This window comes from Anser anser, assembly GCF_964211835.1.
Source record: "Anser anser genome assembly, chromosome: 8".
Lineage (NCBI taxonomy): Eukaryota > Metazoa > Chordata > Aves > Anseriformes > Anatidae > Anser > Anser anser.
Genome location: NC_139728.1, coordinates 12,949,984 through 12,972,329, shown reverse-complemented (window position 1 = coordinate 12,972,329; position 22,346 = coordinate 12,949,984). Strand labels below are relative to the sequence as shown.

General features: G+C 39.1%; 1 long non-coding RNA gene across 6 annotated transcripts; it reads right to left on the bottom strand.

Annotated features, from left to right (window-relative positions):
• Positions 1–280: 280 nt before the first annotated feature.
• Positions 281–21,483, bottom strand: LOC310903173. Of its 6 annotated transcripts, none has more exons than XR_014587320.1 (4): positions 21,468–21,483; positions 19,197–19,253; positions 16,176–16,337; positions 281–9,417 (listed from the first exon to the last, which is right to left on the bottom strand). It is a non-coding gene; the product is annotated as an uncharacterized lncRNA (long non-coding RNA). The 6 variants fall into 6 exon arrangements; XR_014587321.1 differs by having other exon boundaries at positions 9,279–9,417; positions 16,176–17,032; positions 21,465–21,483; XR_014587322.1 differs by having other exon boundaries at positions 9,279–9,417; positions 16,176–17,032.
• Positions 21,484–22,346: the final 863 nt, after the last annotated feature.

The following is a 22,346-nucleotide window of genomic DNA, read 5'->3' as shown; positions in this document are numbered from 1 at the left end:
CAATCCTATGCTGCTTTGAAAATCTCACCATTGTTATGCAAAGGCGCGAGGACATCCAGTAAATTCTGCTGAAAAACTTATAGTAGTTCCATAGCTTTAATGAATAAGAATGTTGTAAGAATATTTATTTATAAACAGTTCTTTTATGTCAATATTTAAAGTCTTCTTAGACTTCTAAAGATATTTTTGAAAAAAAATAAGTATGTATATTTTTGACTATTTCAACACGTTTTGCTTTTAATGAACAGAAAAGTTTGAAAAGAGATTATTATTGTTATTTTAATTTTGAGAAGTTCCTTTAATTTTAATGTTTTAAAGCATTTGCTGAAATACATTTCTTAAGATAAAGAAGATAAGAATAAATAAGAATAAAGCATTTTTCAAAAATGCATATCTAAATTAGTAATTTCACTTTCCTAATACCACTCTGCTTTTCAGTCAAGGAGGAGAAAAATTGAGTCTTAATTAAGAGTTCAACAATTAGTCAGACTAGTGGTACTTACTTGCTAAATGATGTATTCCTGAAAGAATTCCCATTCCTTTTGTTAAGATTAGCCTTAAATTTAACTATATACTTTAGTTGCATATCTTTTGAAATAGCTAAGTTTTTCCAGCAATTTTCCTTGTATTTCTTTCCATTTTGAGCAAATGTATTCTTCAAAAACTCATTACTATTAGTGCTGCAATTACAAGACCTGCATTTTTTTTTCATTAATTTTGTTTCTATTTGTAAAAGGCTAAATAAAATGTTCAGTTTAAGGCTTTTTTTTCTCTTTTTTTCTTTTTTCCCTTTTTTCTGCCTTTTTTTCTCTTTTTTATTGTTATTTTATTTTTAAAATTTGATTACTGTAAACCATACTCCAAAAGACCTTTCTTGCTCTATGTACTGATGCTTTCAAATAAACATAGAGCACTGCACTAACAACATAACATGCAAAAACTGGTGATTCTGTTGAAGGTTAATGGCTAGCATTGCACGAATGCCAGTGTAAAATCTATAATTAGGAGTGTCTGATGGCAGCTTACACTATAAGGTAAACAGAAAACATCTGCATTTTCACAGTCATGACAATCTCTGTCTCTCTCCATACCATTTTTTTTTGTGCTTTCATAGCATGTTTGTCACTAAATCTTAGTTTCTCATTAAATCCCAAGCTATAGGGAAAAATAAGTTTAAACTGCAGTTAAGAAAATGAAGGACATGTCTTTTCCATCTCCTTTTCACTGCCAGCTAGAATGCTATAAATTCATTTTTACTCTTAACAATGTTTTGCTTGCTAAGATGGCAAACAAAAGAGACATCTCTTTTTGTTAAAGATATTTGCAAATTTCAGGATAGAAATAAGTAGAGACAAAATTCCATTATTTGGTGATTGCCTCATTTGAGATAACACATTTATGGAATAAAGTCTTTTTCTCATCCTGCTTCCAGGTTATACATTTGTCCTTTTGCTTGTAAACCATATTTAGAGAAAAGAATATGACCCATGTCTCCTCCTTGCAAGTAGAGTCCTAATCAATGCTGAACATCAGGTATATCTTTCTCTGACTCAGTGAACCTTGATTTTTCTTTTGTAAATTTCCATAGCTTCGTAGCCAAAAAGGAAGGATGCGTGATCCCAGATGTCACCCAACACTATGGAGGGAAGGCATGTTCTTCAGAGATCCTTGGCAGAATGAGGAATGGCCACAGGGTTGTGTTTATATTTGGATATTTATTATTCAATCAGTATAGCTTATTATTTACAATTTCTAGCACTGAGCATAGATTATAGTTGTGCAGAAATTTTAGAAATCTGAGTTACTCAGGCTTTTCAGTCACCTGGATGGACCCTCTGCAGATCTGGTCAAATTTTGATCTATCAGTGCACAATAATCCAGACTCAGCCTTTACTTAAAAGACCATAAGTAACTCACTCAGTCTTTGGAGGAAGAAGATGACTGTGAAGGCATACCTGGCCACCAGGGATCACAGGTTTTGCCACCCAGCAGCAGTTTCAGTATAAATCCCTTGTGACTTGTAACTGCTTGATTTTATAGAGAGTGTTGCCTGTGCTGTTATACTACCCTGTGTTGTTATGCTTTCCTTTTCCAGGACTGGTGTCACCGTCTTCTGGCAACCCAGCACCTGGGTATTGATAACCCTGATGGGCTTAACTACCCTACCAACTGGCGCTCCTACTATGCTCTTGGTGAATCAGCACTCGAGTGTTGATAACACTAATGCCCTTTATCACCATGACAATGGTGGCCACACACACTGCGGCCAGAGAAGGGGCAGAAAGAAGTTGTGCACATTAACAGTCCACTTACATATTACAGATATTTTCCATACTGCCAAGAGTCAGGAGCAAAGGGTACTAGTCACAACAGAGCAGCCTTTAATCTTTTGATTATGACATCCTGAGAAAACATCCTGAGATATTAAAATCCTGAGAGCATTTTGAGATCAAATAACCAACAATGTACAAAGATACTCGTCATGAGTTACTGGGAACAAAACAACTTGTCTGTGGTTATATTTTTAAAGTGAGAAATAAACTTCTGTCAGGCAATAAATTAGTATATAATGTGAGAGTCAAGCTTCAAGGTAACAAGAGTTTATGAAGGTAGTTCAGTCTGTGGACCTCTGTAATTTGCGATTATTAGATTGTAACAGATTCCTTTTCATTTTATTATTTTAATCTTTGAGCTGTTCAATGTCATTCAATTCACTAATGAACTTAATTTTAATTTTCAGTCTTTCCTATTGATCTTAAATTTCATTATGTGGGCTCATTTCTTAAATGAAGTCAATCTGACCAATTTATTCTTTTCTTGGTAACCAGACGTACTACCACATTCTCAGCATTTATCCAATGATCAAATATGATCCCCACCTCATGATTTTTGGAGAAGACATGAATAAATTTCTAGATATCATTTTTAGGCCTTACCACTAATAATATCTTTTGAGGATTTGTATTGATGTTTGTAGAGTTTTTACATTTACATTTGTAGAGATGTCACCAATTGCGTTATATATACCTATTACTGAACGAATTCTAGTATAGAAAGAAGTCTAGTATATTCAGGCTAAAATCTTCAAAAAATGGTTTGGGGACCTTTCTGATTTGTAATTTTGTGGTTGGACTTCAATAGTTACTTTGCCTATGCAGATATCTCTGACATCATGTAGACCTCAGCTCTTCTGAAGATCAAGATTCATAACCAACAAAAAGCAGAAAAAAAAACAGAAGTATTTTAGAGTTATACTTGAAAGCAAACCTTCAGGTGCTTATCACTGAAAAATATAGTCTGGGGGCATCTATCCAATTCTATCCTCTTCACTGTGTAATGTTTATGTTCATGGGGATGTCTTATGTACATAGGGATGTCTTAATGGGAACAATTTTCTTGAAAGAGTATCTTGCTACTGAATCAAGTTATCCTTGAGGATCTATTATTACTGTTAAAAACAAAAACTGTTTTCTTTGATGTTTGGCTTTGAATATGAGCTATTTTCACAAATATATTTGAAGATTTGAATAATTCTTCCTCTCATATCAAAATTATCATAGAATCATAGAAAGGCTCAGCTTGGAAAGGACCTTAAACATCATCTAGTTCCAACCCCCCTGCCATAGGCAGGGACTCCACTCACTAGATCAGGTTGCTCAGAGACTCATCTAACCTGGTCTTGAACATCTTCAGGGATGGGATATCCACAGCCTCCCTGGGCAACCTGTGCCTGTGCCTCACCACCCTCTGAATGAAGAATTTCATCCTAATCTCTAATCTAAATCTCCCCACTTTTAGTTTAAAACCATTCCCTGTCATTATATGATTGAGCAAAAAGTCACTCTCCATCTTTTTTATAAATCTCCTTCAAGTACTGAAAGGTTGCAATGTAGTCACCCCAGAACCTTCTCTTCTTTAGGCTGAACAGCCCAAGCTCTCTCAGCCTCTCTTCACAGGAGAGGTGATCCAGCCCCTTGATCATCTTTGTGGCCCTCCTCTGGACCCACTCTAACAGATCAATGCCCTTCTTGTGCTGGGGTCTCCAGACCCGTATGCAATACTCCAAGTGGGACCTCTCAGGGGCCAAGTAGAAGGGGACAATTACCTTCCTTGACCTGCTGCCCACTTCTCTTTTGATGTAGCCCAGGATGCAGCTGGCCTTCTAGGCTGCAAGTGCGCACTGCCGGCTTATGTTGAGCTTTTCATCCACCAGAACCCACAAGTCCTTTTTTGCAGGGCTGCTCTCTGTGAGTTCTTCACCCAGTCTGTACTCATGTCTGGAATTGCCCTGGCCCAGGTGCATCACCTTGCACTTGGACTTGTTGAACCTCTTTAGATTCACGTGTTCCACTTCTCAAGCTTGTCCAGGCCCCTAGGATGGCACCCCTTCCTTCTATCGTATCGACTGTAACGTTCAGCTTGGTGTCATTTGCAAACATGATGAGGGTGTCCTTGATCCTATTGTCTATGTCTTTGATAAAGATATTAAACTGTACTGGTCCCAAGACAGACTCCTGAGGGACACCACTTGTCACTGGCCTCCAGTTGGACATAGAGCCATCAACCACCACTCTCTGCTTGTGACCTTCAAGCCAATTCCTTATGCACTGAATGGTCCACCCATCAAATCTAAATCTCTCCAATTTGGAGACCAGGATGTCATGTGGAATTGTGTCAAAGGCCTTGCAGATTTCCAGGTAGATGACAGTGGTCAGTCTTCCCATATCAGCTGATGCAGTCACTCCACCATAGAAGACCACCAGACTGGTCAGGCATAATTTATTCTTGATGAAGCCATGCTGGCTGTCTCAAATCACCCCCTTGTCCTGCATGTGCCTTGACATTGCTTCCAGGAGGATCTGTTCCATGAGCTTGCCAGGCACAGAGGTGTAGGTCACCGGTCTGTAGTTCCCAGGGTCCTCATTTCTATCCTTGTTAAAAATGAGAGTGATGTTTCCATTTTTCCAGTCACCAGGGACTTCGCCTGACTGCCAGGACTTTTCAAATGGGATGGAGAGAGGCTTGGCAGCTACATCAGCCAATTCCTTCCAGACCCTGGAATGCATGTCATCAGGGCCCATATAGACTTGTAGCTGTTCAGTTTCATTAAGTGGTCTCGAACCTGCTCTTCACTTACATTGGGAGGGACTTTGTTTCCCCATTCCTTATCTACAGGATCAGGGAAACAAGAGACATGGGAGGCCTGACTGTCAGTGAAGAGTGAGGCAAAGAAGTTGATGAGTACTTCAGCCTTTTTCATGTCTGTTATTAACAGTTCTCTTGTCTCATTTATTAGAGGGGCAACACTCTCCTTGGCCTTTCTTTTGCAGCCAATGTACCTATAGAATCCCTTCTTGTTATTTTTAGCATCCCTTGACAAGCTCAGTTCCATCTGCACCTTGGCTTTCCTAATCCCAACCCCGTACATCCAGACAGCATCCCTGTACTCTTCCCAGTCCACATGTCCCTGTTTCCATTGCCTGTGCATTTCTCTCTTGTGTATCAGTCTAACCAGCAGATCCTTGCACAGCCATCTGGGTTTTCTGCCCTCCCTGCTTGCTTTCTTACTCAGGTGGACGGAGAGATATTTTGCTCTAACAAAAAATATCCATAAAGAGTTTTCAGCTCTGTTAAGCTCCTTTGCCCCTTAAAGGCAGTGTTCCAGGGGATCTTGTCCACTAGGTCTTTAAATAGCTGGAATAAATAGCTGTCACTTTATACAGTGGTAAAAAAGCTGTCTGCAGTAGTTACTGCATATTAATCAAACTAAATGGCATTACTGGTACAGAAACATTTATGATTACATCTCAGAAAGGATGCCAGAGGGTATATTTTACTTCTTAAGTAAGAAAGAGTTAAGAACTATAAATTTATTGCACGGAAGCTGTTGCAGCTATTAAGAACACTTTTTAAAGAATTGAAAGCTGAAAAGCCTTATAAGTGGAAGCCAATCCCATTAAAATAGTAGCACAAAGCAAATACATCAGATAACTTAAAGATAAGGTCATCACCCTGTTGTTAATGAAAGTTACTTCTGTAAAAAACAAATTGCAGGAGTGTCATGACCTTAATGTGATGCATTCCAATTTAAGTGCATTTGTGGAAATTTATGTGAATCAAAAGATTATACATGAGCAATCTAATTCAGTTTAAAAATTCTTTTGAATGACAGTACTTAGTCATGCAGAGGGATTTATAGAAAAATTGTTGACCCTGACACACTGTTATTAAGTTTACACCATGATGTAAGGTATTGCAAAAGATTGGCACCATCCTTAGGTAAGAAAGAATTTTCCTTCCATTTAATGCCCATTCATATATATAAAAGGATATATATGTAGAATAAGGATATATAAAACTTACATGCATTCAGTTTTTATAAGACAGTTGTTAGTTATTTCCAAAATAATCTACAAGATTAGCAGTTGACAGTATAATTAATTGATAGAACTACCCTTGATGGGAAAATGCATTTGGAAGACGATATTTGAGTAAGGAGACCAATACATAGTATATAACCTGAGCATATGACGGTCCCGTTGTAATTTAAAATAATGAGTTTTTGATACTTGGCAGGAAGTCTAAGATAATGTTTTTCTCTTTCTTTTTTCCTTGTGATCCTGCTTCTGTCTTCTCTATTTCTCCCTACTCCAAGATAAAAATTAGAATTACCTTTCACTTTTCTATAAGTATTTAATGTTACTTCAAAATTATCATGAAACTTATCTAGCTCTGCAAAAGACATTGCAAATTTTCCTTCAGTAAACAAAATCCTGTCATGGAAGCTTTCATGATGATTCAAGTTTATGAAGGCTGTTGAGAAAGTCTCTAAGGAATATTGATAAGCATATGCCAGGCAATTATATGTGCTGTGGCCTTCATGGAAGAAACAAAGTACCAGAAAGCATTACACTGCCCTTTCTACCTGTGTGCTGTCTGCCTAGAAGTACTGGGTGTGCACAGGTTCTCTTTCAATCTGAACTTTTTTTTTTCTTTTATACTCTTCTAAAGCACTTTCAACCTGCTGATATAGCGCCTTTAGTTATCTATTTTCTCTTCCCTACTAACAGCAAGTTCTAACCTACTAAGCTAATTACTTCAAATTCATTTTTCTCTTTTCATTCCAACTTTTTTTAAGGAGAATTAGAGAAGGTTTTGTGCCTGCAAAGGAATGAAATAACATCTTCAGTTTTTTCATATGCCTTTGTCACTCTGACATTCAGTATTCATTCAGTCATAGAATCGTTTATGTTGTGAAAGACCTCTAAGATCATCTAGTCCAATCTTTAACCTAAGACTGCCAAGACCACCCTTAAACCATTTAACTAAGCACTACATCTACACATTTTTGGACAACCTCCGGGGTGGTCAGCTACTCATGATGGACTCAACTACTTCCATGGTCAGCCTGTTCCAATGTATTCATACTCTTTCAGTGAAAAAATTTTCCTAAACTTTCCAAACTAAACTTCACTTGGCACAACTTGAAGCCATTTCCTCTTGTCCTATTGCTTGTTACTTGGGAGAAGAGACAAACCATCACTGAACTACAGCCTTCTTTGAAGTAGTTGTAGAGTATGATAAGGCCTCCCCCAAGCCTCCTTTTCTCTAGCTAAACAACCTCAGCACCCTTAGCTGCCTTTCATAGGATTTCTCCTGTAGACCCTTCAGCAGCTTCATTGTCCTTCTTTGGATGTGTTCCAGCATGTGGACAGCACGTGTCCCTTCTGCCTGCTGGGCCTGTCCCATGGAAGGTAGGGAGCAACTCCAGCGGTCTGTCTCCACCTCTGACTCCTTGATACTCCTCAGCCCACTCACCTCCTCCCTGAGCTCTCTCACTAGGCAGAGTGCCTCCACCTGGGTGCACCTCCCATGGTTGTGCTCATTCCTGAGCACTGCTGTGCTCACTCCTGTGCTGGTGTAAGAGTAGGGTTCACCCTGAAGCCTGACACCTGGCTGGCGGCATGTTCCCCTGGAGCTCTGTCTGGGAAGCTGCATCGGTTGTGGTGGGTGCTGAGCTCTGAGAGGCTTCTGCCAGGTGGATACTATCACTCCCTGATCAAGTCGGTCAACCTTCAGCATCCTCCCTGTACCCTCCTGTGCACACTGCTGTGCCAACTGCTGCACCACACCTTGACTGACTGTTTGTGAGCTCTGGTTGCCCGCACTCCTGGTCACCCACGCTCCCCAGGGGCTGCTTTTGTATGACAGATGAGGGGTACTCCTGGCTCTGTCCCAGCCTCATCATCTGCTCTCATGAGGGCTGCCAGCTCCTGGTGGCTCCCTCAGCCTTGATGTAGGGAACACCCTGCAGGCCATGATCCCCCACTCCACTGCAGAACGTGTCTGCACTGGAGCCGACTGCCTTGACAAGTGAGTCCTTTCCTTATGATCAGATTCTCAGTATGCTGTGCTCCAATGCAAGTGGTCAATTTGAAGTTCCAGGAAATAAAAGAAGCTTTGAATGGATGAAATGTTGCTGACATGAAGAAATCACAAATAGATTTACATATAAAAGCAATTGAGGATGAATTTGGCTTTTTTTCCAGCATGATGCTTCTTAATGAAACTTTGAATCAGCATAATTTTGTAAGAGTTTCTATGGCTTACAGAGGTATTAAAGGCATTAATATTGGTATCCGTATTAAAATATATGTAAGATCCTCTACTGGAATACATAAATTCATATATATTTTTTAGGTTTTTTCTTTCCTGAAGAAAAACTGTATGCAACACTTCAAAAAGAGCCAATGTGCTTTTGTAGAATCACTCAGAAATGACAGTAATTTGCACTTGTATTGTAGGTTTGCTATCAGGGAGACTACAGGGGGAGTCTTTGTGAGAAGAGTCCAAAAAGGGACCTGCCACTGGCCAAAGCTAAACCAGTAACAGATGTAATGAGTGATGTTGTTTGCCCCTCAGTAATGTTTAAGAGTGAGAAAATGTGTGAGAGAAAAAAATCCTGTAGACACCAAGGTCAGTGAAGAAAGAGGGGGAGGAGGTGCTCCAGGTGATGTAGCAGAAATTCCCATGCAGCTTGTGGAGAGGACCACGGTGACACAGGTTGTCCCCTTGCAACCAATGGTGTACCTTGTCAGAGCAGATATCCATACTGCAGGTCATGGAGGACCCCCACAATGGAGTAGGTGAATGAAGGAGGCTGGTGAAGGAGGCTGCAGCCCGCGGAGATCCCCAGCAGCAGCAGACTCCTGGCTGGAACTGCAGCCCATGGAGGGGAACGGCAGAGCAGGTGGGGGGACTCGTACTGGAGCAGTCCATTCCCAAAGATCTGCATTCTGTGGTACAGGCCAATATTGGAGCAGTTCTTGAAGACCTGTACTCTGTGGGAAGTCCACGTAGCATCAGTTTGGAAAGGACAGTGGAGCTTGCAGTTGGCGATGGCAAAGTTGAGAGCCTCTGTGTAAGGATTAAGGGACAAACAAATAAAGGGGATGTCATTGTGGGAGTCTATTACAGACACAGACACACACACACACACCCCTCCTGCCCAGGATGACAACAACAATGAATTATTCTTTGAGAAACTAAGAAATACCTCAAGATCAACTGCCCATGTCCTTACGGGGGATTTCAACTTGCCAGACATAAACTGGGAATATCAAACGGCCGATGCGAGCAGGTCCAGGATGTTCTAAAAGCACCTCAATGCTAACGTCTTGGTGCAGGTACTAAGGGAGCCAACTGGGAAAGGTGCCCTCCTACCTCTGTTGCTTGAGAACAGAGAGGATCTTGTGGGTGACATGGCAATTGGCAACCGTCCTTGTCATAGTGACCATGAAGCGGTTGAGTTTAAAATTTTTGGTGACAGTAGGAAAACTGCCACCAAAACTTCAGCCTTGGATATGGGGAAAACAGACTTCAGGCTGCTCGGGGAACTAGTTAGCAAGGTTCCCTGAGAAACTGGTCTTGAAGCCATCGGCATCCATCAGTGCCGGTCAGTCTTTAAGCACTGCCTCCTAAAAGCACAGGATCCGGCAATGCCAAAATACCGGAAGTCAAGCAGGCAGGGCAGAAGGCTGGCTTGGCTGACCAGGGATATTCTGCTGTAGCTTAAGGACAAAAAGAAAGCGTATGGCTGCTGGAAGCAGGGTCAGGCAACGTGGAAGGACTACAAGGATACTGTTCGCCTTTGTAGAGAGAAAATTTTTGTGGCCAAAGCCCAATTAGAGTGAAGCTGGCCAGGTCTGTGGGAGAAAATAAAAAGGGCTTTTTTAAATAGGTGAATAGAAAAAAGGAGGTCCAGAGAAAACATAGGTCTGATACTTGATGGGGAAGGTCACCTCACAGACAAGGACATAGGCAAAGCAGAGACATTTAATGCCTTCTTTGCCTCTGTCTTCAGCGACAATGATGGGCTTCGAGACCCCAGGTGCCCTGAGCTGGAGGACCGTGACAGTGGGAATGATAAACTCCCAAACGACCCTGAACATGTGTGGGATTTGCTGCTCCTCCTGGATCCATACAAGTCCATGGGTCCAGATGGGATTCTTCCCAGGGTGCTCAGAGAGTTGGTTGACATCATCGTGGGACCTCTCTCAATTATTTTTCAACGGTCTTGGGACTCTGGAGAGGTCCCAGTTGACTGGAAGCTGGCAAATGTTGTGCCAATTTTCAAGAAGGGCAAGAAAGAAGACCGTGGTAACTACAGGCCTGTCAGTCTCACATCAGTGCCTGGTAAAATTATGGAGAAGATTATCCTGGGAGTTACTGAAGCGCACCTGGGGGACAAAGCAGTCATAGGTCACAGCCAACATGGGTTCACAAAGGGTACATCCTGTTTGACTAACTTGATTTCCTTTTATGATAAGATCACAAACTAGTCGATCAAGGGAAGCCAGTTGTTGTAATCTTTTTGGATTTCAGTAAAGCTTTCAATACAGTTTCTCATAGGATCCTACTGGACAAAATGTCCAGCATACAGCTAGACAAAAACATAATATGATGGATGAACAATTAGATGATGGGTAGGGCTCCTTGACACCAAGGGAATGGTGTCAAGCTGCAACAGAGGAGGTCAAGGCTGGATATGAGGAAAAGGTTCTTCACAGAGAGGGTTGTCAAGCACTGGAACAGGCTCCCCAGGGATGCAGTCATGGCACCAAGCCTGTTGGAGTCTAAGAAGCGTTTGGACTGTGTTCTTAGTCATATGGTCTGAAGTCATGCTTCGCTGGGTTAAAAACTGGCTGGGTAGCCAGGCCCAGAGAGTCATGGTGAATGGAGTTAAATCCAGTTGGAGGCCAGTCACTAGTGGAGTCCCCCAAGGCTCAGTATTAGAGCCAGTTCTCTTCAACATCTTTATCAGTGATCTGGATGACGGGATTGAGTGCACCCTTAGTAGGTTTGCAGGTGACACCAAGTTAAGTGTATGTGTTATTCTGCTCGAGGGTGGAAAGGCTCTGCAGGAGGATCTGGATAGGCTGGACCGATGGGCTGAGGCCAACTGTATGAAGTTCAACAAGGCCAAGTGCCAGGTCCTGCACTTGGGGCACAATAACCCCAAGCTTGGGGGAAACTTTCTTTCCCAAAGTTGTACCAGGGGAGGTTTAGGTTGGATATTAGGAAAAACTTCTTTACTGAAGGGGTTGTTAGGCATTGGAATGGGCTGCCCAGGGACTTCGTTTAGTCACCATCCCTGGAGGTCTTTAAAAGACATTTAGATGTAGAACTTAGTGATACGGTTTAGTGGAGGACTTGTTAGTGTTAGGTCAGAGGTTGGACTAGGTGATTTTGGAGGTCTCTTCCAACCTAAATGATTCTGGGACTCTGGGATTCTGTGAATTTTTGGGTAGACCTATGTGGTGCCAGGAGTTGGACTCAATGATCCTTCCGGGTCTCTTCCAACTCAGGATATTCTATGATTCTATGAACTAGGTGCTGTTGCCTTTGGTATGGCAGAATTTCACCCTTTGTTTTTAGTGAAAACATTCTAGCATGTCATTTTTGCATATTTCTCATCTCCAGTATAACATTAGCTTCAGAAAATCTATTCAAAGATATTACAAGTTGGAAATTCACATCCTCTATAATATGAATGTTACAAGTATGGAAGAAAGTAGGCTTACATAATGATGTTGAAGTTCAGGGACTAGTATATAGCTATTTAATAAGCTTTTGCATAGATCAGTTTAGGACAGTGACTAATATAACATATGGGTCCCTGTTCTATATCCTTGCTTTTTTAAATATTCATTGTTCTTTTGACAAACATTTTATACCTTTTTTTATTTTTCAATTTATGTAGTTTCTTAACGGTTTTCTGGATCTCTCTGGATTTTTTTTTCTCTTTTGCGTTCTTTCTCATTTTATATTCATAAAAGAAGATAAATGTATATATTTTAGTAGTTTTAAAATTGTTGGTGACAGCAAAAGATAATTTTGGGGGATGTTTTCCTTTTTGCTACTACTTAAATAACATCTGCAAATAAAAAGCAATAAGCAAAATAACATTTTCAATCCAGACAGTTGGGGAAGAAGAAGCTCTTGTGATATGAACTTCCATGTTGTTTCTTCAGGAGTATTCTTTTACTTTCATGTTAAACTAATGCACTGGGACCACAAGATGTTCTGAAGTCCAAGACATTACTTCTGCCGAGCATTGCTGTTTCCCAGTAGGGTGCATGGGGTGCATGTTGATAACAATCCTGCACCCTAAAGCCCATTACTCAATAAATTAGAACCTCAACCATTATGTGATTCTGTGAAATCATTTCAGATATATATGTTAAAGGAACTATGCTCATCCCCTGAGATTGAATTTGGCCACATTAGTTGTAGACTACAATGCCATGGCCAATCTGATATGCATGCAAATACAACTTGAAGCCTAGTACTTTTGCATTAACTCTTGTTCCTACTGTATTTGATACTTATGAAAGCAGTATTATATGATTTTGCTGAAAATGAAGAGTTATTAATGAAATAAATCTTATATGTTATTTTTAAAATAACATATTAGACTCCAAGAAAGCAGAATCATAGAATAAAAGAATATCCTGAGTAGAAAGGGACTCACAAGGATAATTGAGTCCAACTCCTGACTCCACACAGGACTGCCTAAACATCAAAACCTATGTCTGAGAGCATTGCCCAAACACTTCTTGAACTGCATCAGGACCACTGCCCTGGGGAGCCTGTTCCAGCACCTGGCCACCCTCTCAGTGAAGAACCTTTTCCCCTTATCCAACGTGAACCTCCCTTGACACACCTTCGTGCTGCTCCCTCTGGTCCTGTTGCCGGTCACCAGACAGAAGAGATCAGCGCCTCTCCTTCTGCTCCCCCTTGTGACTAAGCTGTAGAGTGCAACGAGGTCTTCCCTCTGTCTCCTGTTCTCTAAGTTGAACAAACCAAGTGAACTCAGGCACTCCTCATGTCTTGCCCTCTAGACCCTTCACTGTCTTTGTTGCCTTTCTCTGGACATTCTCTAATAGTTTTATGTACTATGTTGTGACACACAAAACTGCACACAGTATTTGAAATTACTAAAATAATAATCATTAGCAAACAATAGAAAAATTCTTCTAACTATAGCTAAGTGGCATTTGTTCTGTATCGCTGATGGAAAAGAAAAAAAAAATCTGTTCATTATTAAATAACAGAATAACCCTGAATGCTGTTGCACATGCAAATTCTGGTTTGAAGACATACAATTTACCCAATAGAACTGCACATGAAATAGACAACCTTAAAAAAAAAAAAAAAAAAAATCCCTGTAGCAGGGAATTGTAAGAGTACAAAGAAAATTTATAACAGATTTTTCCCTCCTACTTCCTGCAGAGGGAGCTTAGAACAATCACACTTCTCTAAGCTCACCACTACAGTTTTAAGCAGTGCAGAAATCTTGTTCCTAGCTGCATAAATGAACCACTTAGAAAAGGACTTTCACAACAGCTAATGCCTACTGCCTTTAACAAACAGCACATTTTAAATTCGAAAAGCTGGATGAAGATGTGTATATTTCATGAAGTATATAACCATTAGTCAGTAAATATTGCTTCAGGGACTGTTCTGTACATCTAGTTTAATTTCTGGCTAAATAAAGGAAATTGATTCTTTCCCTGCTGTAATATAAAAGTCAAACATTTTCCTTATTATTGATTTTTTTTAACTATATATGGTGTTCACACTCAGTAAGGGTTTTGGCTCTGAAAAACAGAAGTTATCTGACACATGCTTAGAACAGGACATGTATGAACATGCAATTTTGAAACTCCCTATAAGTGTCAACACTAGATATATGCAAATCTGAAAGTGAGGGGAAGTCTAAATGACATAAAATGAGTAGATGTGAAAGAGAAATTGAAGATGGAATACATGTTATATTAAGACAATTTAATCAAATAAATTTTATTCTTTCAGACAAATTGGCTCACTTCTAAGTATTTCATGCTTAGAGAAACAAAGTGTTTATATTTGTTGTGAAGATAGCTGGACTACAAAAACAACACTCAAAGGTTCAGGGTGCAGAATGCTGCAGGGATAAATGCATACATGCTGTAGCCATTTTATTTTTTCTTGTTGTCGCTTAAATAATATCGAAGGAAAAAAGAATAGCAAAATGTAAAGTTTAGGAACTGTCAATATCTCCTATTCAACAGAGTACATAGCTCTTCTGATTAAATTCAACAGAGGACTTATCTGCATATAGCAAAAGCAAACTGAAGCTCATTGTGGCAGAATGATAATTTTGCATTATGAAAACTTCCATTTTTGTCAATCATTTTGAGTTGTTATTGGTAATGGGATGTGTGTGTGAGGAGAGAAACAAGAGCTGAAACGATAAAGTAAAAATTCTGTAGGAATGCCAGTGTAAGAATATATGTAATATATTCTTTTAGGGCACTTCTAGTAAAAGAAGGAAAATTATACTGAAAAAGCATATATTTCATAACTTGGTCTGCAGCTAATCTGAATCGTGTATTTCACTACTTGGTCTGCAGTTAATCTGACATTCACATTCAGGCACACTATGCGGAAGACCTTGAATTTGCATCAATTTTCCTAAAAGGGGGCTGTTCTAAAATAAATAAATAAATTACAAATAACAAATTACAAATTCATCACCAGTCTTTTTGAGTACCCTCAGAAAAAGATGGCAACACAGCAAGGTGAAAAGCAGCATAGGATTGCATCTACTCTGCCCTTGCGAGGCCCCACCTGGAGTACTGTATCCAGGTCTGGGGCACAAGATGTGGACCTGTTAGAGTGTGTCCAGAGGAGGGCTACGAGGATGACCAGCAGGCCTATGAAGACCATCTCTTCTATGAAGAAAGGGTGAGAGAGCTGGAGATGTTCCGCCTGGAGAAGAGAAGGCTACACGGAGACTTCACTGTGGCCTTTCAATGCTTAAAGGGGGTCTTACAAAAAAAAAAAAAAAAAAAAAAAAACTCTTTACTTGAGAAGAAAATGATAGGATAAGGGGGAATGGTCTTAAACTCAAAGAGGATAGATTTAGACAAGACATTAGGAGGAAATTCTTCACTGTAAGGGTAGTGAGGCATTGGAACAAGTTGCCCAGAGAAGTTGTGGCTGCCCCATCCCTGGGGGTGTTCCAGGCCAGGCTGTATGGGGCCTTGGCCAACCTGATCTAGTGGGTGGCATCCCTGCCCAAGGCAGGGGGGTTGGAGTTAGATGATCTTTAAGATCCCTTCCAACCTGAGCCATTCTATGATTCTATGATCTCTAACTCATCTACTCTCTAATTTTAGTGAAAGTTTGAGTGAAGACAAATATCAAAACTAGAGATGCAAGGAACATCGTATCATTCTTACTTACATCTTCATGTTATTTTCTATGATATGACATTGATAGCCAAAAGGTTCAATTGTATCCTGGAGTACATCAAGTACAGCATTGCTATACTTCATTCCTCATTAAATATGTAGTCTTTAAGGATGAAAAAATATATTTTGCATCTAAAAGAAGAATGAAATTCAATAGAAAGGTGAACAGTTTTCCAAATATCTTTGTATTTTGACAGAAGAACATAAAAGACAGCACTCCTGCATATTTCCATTCCTAGATATGAATGGAATTACAAACAAATTAGAAGGAACAAGGATTTCACAAGCTACATGTGAATACTGGGAAATGGCACTCAGGCACTGACAAGTGAGCTAGAGATACAGTGAAACTGGCAATTAGGCATCAATACTCACTATGAAATGATTAAATGTCAGCCTTTCCTTCCTCTTCATTTGGACAGCAGTCACTGGAGGCTTTCGGCTTATTCTGTTTGCTGACATGCTCATGAGGAAGAATTCATTACTGTCTTAGAAAAAGACTGTAACTGTCCATTTATAGAACATAAATAAAGAAATCTGTAAAAAAAAAAAAATTATGTATCAAGGGCTTTTAAGGATTTAAAGATAAAGATGAGCTGCAGGCTAAATCTCCTGTCATCCCCACTTTTCAGAACACGATCTGGACTCTTCTTTCTTTTGATGGCAAAACACACAGAAGATCTACATTCCGGTCCTTCCTATTGATTTGTAAAATCGTAAGGAAGGGCTAGATGGAAATTGAGTCAAGTAAGGGAAGATACAGGGAGATTGGCATTTCATGAGGATGAAGAAACAACAAGTTAAAAAGTCTAAATAAACAAAAACATTTTTTGAGACTAAATATTTAATTTTCTTATGATAGCATAACCTATTTTTAAGGAGGTAACAATTATTTTACTTATCTTTGTTTTCTCTGGAGGATTTCCTAAAAACCTAGAGGTTTCTTCAAATACTGCTCTAGCACAACTCTTCATTGTCTTCTTCACTGGGTTGCTTGGCTCTGTCTGTGTGTTAAGTTTACCTAAGCTAGTTAATTAAATATTATCACAATTAAACATCTACATCAATTACAACAGTCTCTTCAGAGCATTCATATCATGAAAAAGATGAGAGACATCAAGCATCTTGGAAATTGCCTCACTGACTCACTTGTTTTTAAAACCCAGAACACTGCATTCCCTTTCTGGTTTGTAATAACTTCATTTCCAGTTTTTATGTTATTTGTGATTGCTCTGGAAAAAGGAAAAAAAAAAAAAAAAAGCTGTTGCAGTTAGGTCTCTGGAAACATCATAATAGTGCTTGGATAAGAATTAAAAGTACATTTAGAATGGAAAAAAAAGTAGAAAAGGAATTGAGAACAAAACAGAAAATGCTCTGTCTTTTAGCTTAAATGGAGTGTTGATATTTTGAATATCAGAAATGCAGGTCAGGTCTGCCATATATAACAGCTGTGGAGGACCTTCATAAATGATTCTGGAAGATGATCCTACTTGATGAAACTACTTGAGCAACTTAAATTCAGGGAGAGAATAAATGGACTAGATATTTTGTTGCTGTTCTTGAATAAAGATAAGGTGGGTGTTTAGTGAATAAATTACAATAAATATCCGTAAAATCATTATTGATGTGTAGAAAACAAGTGTGAAAAAAATAATTCTCTGTTTCTCATTATGCTGAACAAGAGGGCACTCAGTGAAATTGCCAGGTGGCAGCAGTAGAACAAACTTTTATGGCAACACAAATTCAGTGCCTTCTCAGGGAGTGGTACTAGGGTCAAATTATAAATGGATTAGAAAAAAATGTAAATGGATAAGAAAATGAATTAGTAAGGTTCACTGGTAGATAGTCCAGATGCAAGTTTTGACCTACATATCTTTTAGCCCCTGACTTTCAGGAATCGTGTGAGATAAACTTAATGAAGAAGAAGTTATATGTCTATCTTACTTCTCACGTAGTTAGGCATTTGCTGTTAGCTACTCTTGTAAACAAGAGACTCTTTAGATATATATTTGATACTATTCAGCATAAGTGTTTTTACAATAACTAGAACATAGATTCTTCAATAGTTTTAATTGTCAATTGCAAGTCAGAACTTGAATTTGCCAGTGAGTGTGATGCATTATGACTTAAAATGCCTCTAAATGACTTAAGGGACATCCTGGCCCTTACAGAATCTGGAATATGTGCCAGAATAAGAATGGATTTAGATGTCCACAAAACTAATTAGAATAAAGCAGAATAGCTTTTATAGACTTTTCTTGCCAGAGCATCTAATTTTCCGAAGTGACTCTTAAAGTAATTGGATAGATATGAGCAGTGTAATAATGGTGTGAGCATATGGTGATTCCACTGTGCACTCAGAAGTGTTCACATGAGGCCCTCCATGTCATATGTGAGTACTGTGTCTGGGAAGGATGGTCAAGATCCCACACTTAACTCTTTCATTCCCCTCTAATTGGGAAATAGAGACCCTCTATCTTCCCCTTGTCCTTAACTACAAAACTTAGCTTGATATACTTTCAGTATTGTGTTCCTGAAGTTATGCTCCAGTTCAACCCTGCTTCATGAGTTCAACTATTTTTAGACACTTGTATTAATTCATGAAAAGAATTATGCCAAAGTTGTACAGTATAGGAAGACTAAGGCAAAAACTCCTTTTTTCAAATGATGTGACTACCTCAAATGTGATGTGGCGGGTACAAAAAGGAAGGAAACACAATGAAGTCCTGCTCATACATGCAACCACTACTTGGGAAAATACTTTGTATATTACATTGTACAATGGAAGTGGTTTCAAGGAGTTTTGGCAAGTGGTACCCAAATTAATTCTATAAGCACAGAAGAATCTCATCCAATTCAATTAGAATTCAAAATTCAGAATTATATTCTTCATTCTTCCAGCACCAAGGATGTCTACAGGCAAGCAATTTTGTGTCTTTTGCATAACTGTGATAGACCTATATTTAAAACCTGTTGGCTATAATGTCATTTATGAAAATAGAACTGTAGATTTTCATGAAGAATAAATACTAGTAAAGTTTAGTGCTTCATTTATTTGGTGTCAAAAAAATAAGTCAGTTATTCTTTTGATTAGTATGGGAGGAATGTATTTATTGACATTGAAAAATAAATTATAAGCATTAATATTTAGATATTTGTAAAACAACACAACAGGAATGTATCACCGGAAATACACACCTAAGAAACAGCAAAGATTTCCATTGCAAATTATACACTATGATACGGCTTATAAAGTTGTACAACGAACAAGTTAAAAACAATGACTAGGGGTCATATTATTAATAAAATGCAAAAGTGTTTTGTACAGGCAAGGGTTATGATATTCAGGAAAGAAAGAAAAAAAAAAAAAAGCAGAAATATGCTTTTTCTACTTACAAATCCTGAAACACGATAGCAACTTTTTCTCCGTGGAAATTTTGTCATTTGCAACAGCTGTTAAGCAAAGACAGAAAGCTGGTGAGTGTGGTAGAGAGAGATATTTTGGGAACTCCATACGGATAGTCTGAACTAACACTGGAAACATTATGGAGATACTTGGCATGAATCACAATTGGATATTTTAGTCTATCAATATCAAGGAATAAATTTACATGCTCAAACTGCTTTTTTGAAGCCAAGAATTCTTAGCCCAGATAAATACATTACCTTTCTCCTGACCATTTCTCAAATGGGAAAATCATCTACCTCTCTCAATAAAAATGAAAAGAAAACAGAAAGATTGTTTTTCTTTATAGCACATGTACAAATTAAGGTTTCATCCAGAGCACAATGTTTTTGATCTGTAGCACTTCAAAACAATCTATGGAGCCTATTCCCAAAATAAAGGGGAAAAAAAAAAAAAAAAAAGAGAGAAAGAGAGAGAGAGATTTTTCCTCTTTTTTAGGGCCAGTTCTGTTTAATGTTTTTATGAAAGAGCTGGGTGCAGTACTCCAATGCATACTAAGCAAATTTGCAGATGATATTAAATTAAGAAGAGCTGTTGACACCTTAGAGGGAGAGATTGCAGAGAAATCTTGACAAATCAGAGGGCTGGGCAATCACCAACTGCTTGAATTTCAAAAAGAGCAAGTGCAAGATTCTGCACGTGAGATGGTTAATCCTGGAGATATGTACAGACTAGGGAACAAGAGCCTAGAGAACAGCTCCATGGAAACATATCTGGGAGTTCAGTTCAACAGCAAGTTCAGTATGAGTCAACAGTGTGCCCTGTAAACCAAAAGGGCCAACTGTATCCTGTGGTGCATCAAGTACAGCATTGCTAGACAGTCGGGGGAAGTGATTGTTCTGCTCTAGTCTGCACTCATGAAGCCTCACCTCAAGCACTGTGTGCAGTTCTAGGTGCCACAAGAGAATAAATAAATAAAGAAGGAGATAAAGCTATTAGAGAATGTCCAGAGAAAGGCAACAAAGATAGTGAAGGGTCTAGAGGGCAAGACATGAGGAGTGCCTGAGTTCACTTGGTTTGTTCAACTTAGAGAACAGGAGACAGAGGGAAGACCTCGTTGCACTCTACAGCTTAGTCACAAGGGGGAGCAGAAGGAGAGGCGCTGATCTCTTCTGTCTGGTGACCGGCAACAGGACCAGAGGGAACAGCACGAAGGTGTGTCAAGGGAGGTTCACGTTGGATAAGGGGAAAAGGTTCTTCACTGAGAGGGTGGCCAGGTGCTGGAACAGGCTCCCCAGGGCAGTGGTCACGGCACCAATCTTGATGCAGTTCAAAAAGCGTTTGAAAAATAAGTTTGTTTTTCTGCAGAGCAAGTAATCCATTTAATATTTTCTTTATAAATAAATAAATACATACATAGGAGAATGCTTATGTAGGATATCACCAAATTTGACAATTCTCTTCTTCTCTTTGATCATAATTATTGGATGTATAAATATGGATCTATCCTTATTTCTTGTAATTGAAACTTTCTGAATAGTGATTAAAGAAATAGAAAAAGAATAGACTTAAAGCTATGTATTTTTTTAAAGTTATCATTTTATAAACTTCTTTGTCAAAAGTGCATTTGACTATTAATCACATTCTAGAATAGATATCACTTAAACCCATAAATCAATGTCTTCCTTGTTTGTTTTGGTCACATCTGCATCATTTTAATAACTTATAATATTCCCAGTAATTTTATTTTTATACACATTATTCTGTTTTCCGTTATGCAGCAGTTTTGTATGCAGCAGAGCTATAAACTAATGTACACATGGGAATAAATACGTCTGGAATTATATTTGAAAGAAAATCACATGCATGTCTGCTTTTTCTTCCCTATTACTTGCAAACAGTTAATACAGTGGAGACAATAGGAGTCTAGAGAATCAATGGTGTTTCCCATGAGGAAGGAGTAATTTGAGAGTTGAGTCAAACATGTCTGTTAGCACTAGATCAAGCTCTCTTCTGTGGGTCTACATTTTTTTTCCCTTCTGTGGTTTAACACAGTAGGCAGGCAAGCACCACACAGCCATTCACTCATTCACCTCCATCACCCAACTTTGGAATAAAAAAAAAAAAAAAAAAGGTAAACAACTCATGGGTTGATATATAGGCATTACAATAGGATAGAAAAAGAAGGGAAAATAATAATATTAATAATATTATTAAAAAAATATATAAAGCAAGTGATGCACAATGCAATTGCTCACCACCTGGTGACTGACGCTCCAGCAGCAGGTACATCCCCTCCCCATGCCGCCCCTTGGCCACTTCCCCATGTTTATTGCTCAGTATGACGTCATATGGTATGGCGTATCCCCATTGTCAGTTTGGGTCAGCTGTCCTGGTTCTGTCCCCTCCCATTTCCTTGTGCACTCCCAGACTCCACGCTGGCAGGGCAGTATGAGAAGCTGAAAAGCCCTTGACTCTGGATAAGCACTGCTCTGCAACAATTAAAACACTAGCACGTTATCAACATTATTCTCATCCTAAATCCAAAACACAGCAGCATACCAGCTACTAGGAGGAAAATTAACTCTATCCCAACCTAAACCAGGACAATATGACTCATTATTCTATACCAGGCAGAGGATCTAAATTATTTATATAAGTCTCTCATACTGAGAAACAATTCAGTTTGTCCTAGTTAATTTTAAACTTTCTATGTGCTACAATTCCAGTACAATACTGAGAATTGTATGCTCTCCGTTAGGTCCCACGAACAAGAAGATCCTAGAATCATAGAATTGTTTAAGTTGGAAAAGACATTTAAGATCAAGTCCAATCATTAATCTAGGACAGTCAATTGCACCACTAAACCATATCCCCAAGCACCACAGCCATACGTCTTTTGAATTCCTCTAGGCTTGGTGACTCAACCACTTCCATGGGCAGCCTATTCCAATGTCTCACAACCCTTTCAGTGAAGAAAGTTTTCCTAATATGCAACCTAAACCTCCCCTGGTGCAACCTGAGGCCATTTCCTCTTGTCCTATCACTTGTTCCCTGGGAGAGGAAACAGGCCCCCATGCTACAACCTCGTTTGAGGTAGTTATAGAGAGCAATAAGGTCTCCCCTCAGCCTCCTTTACT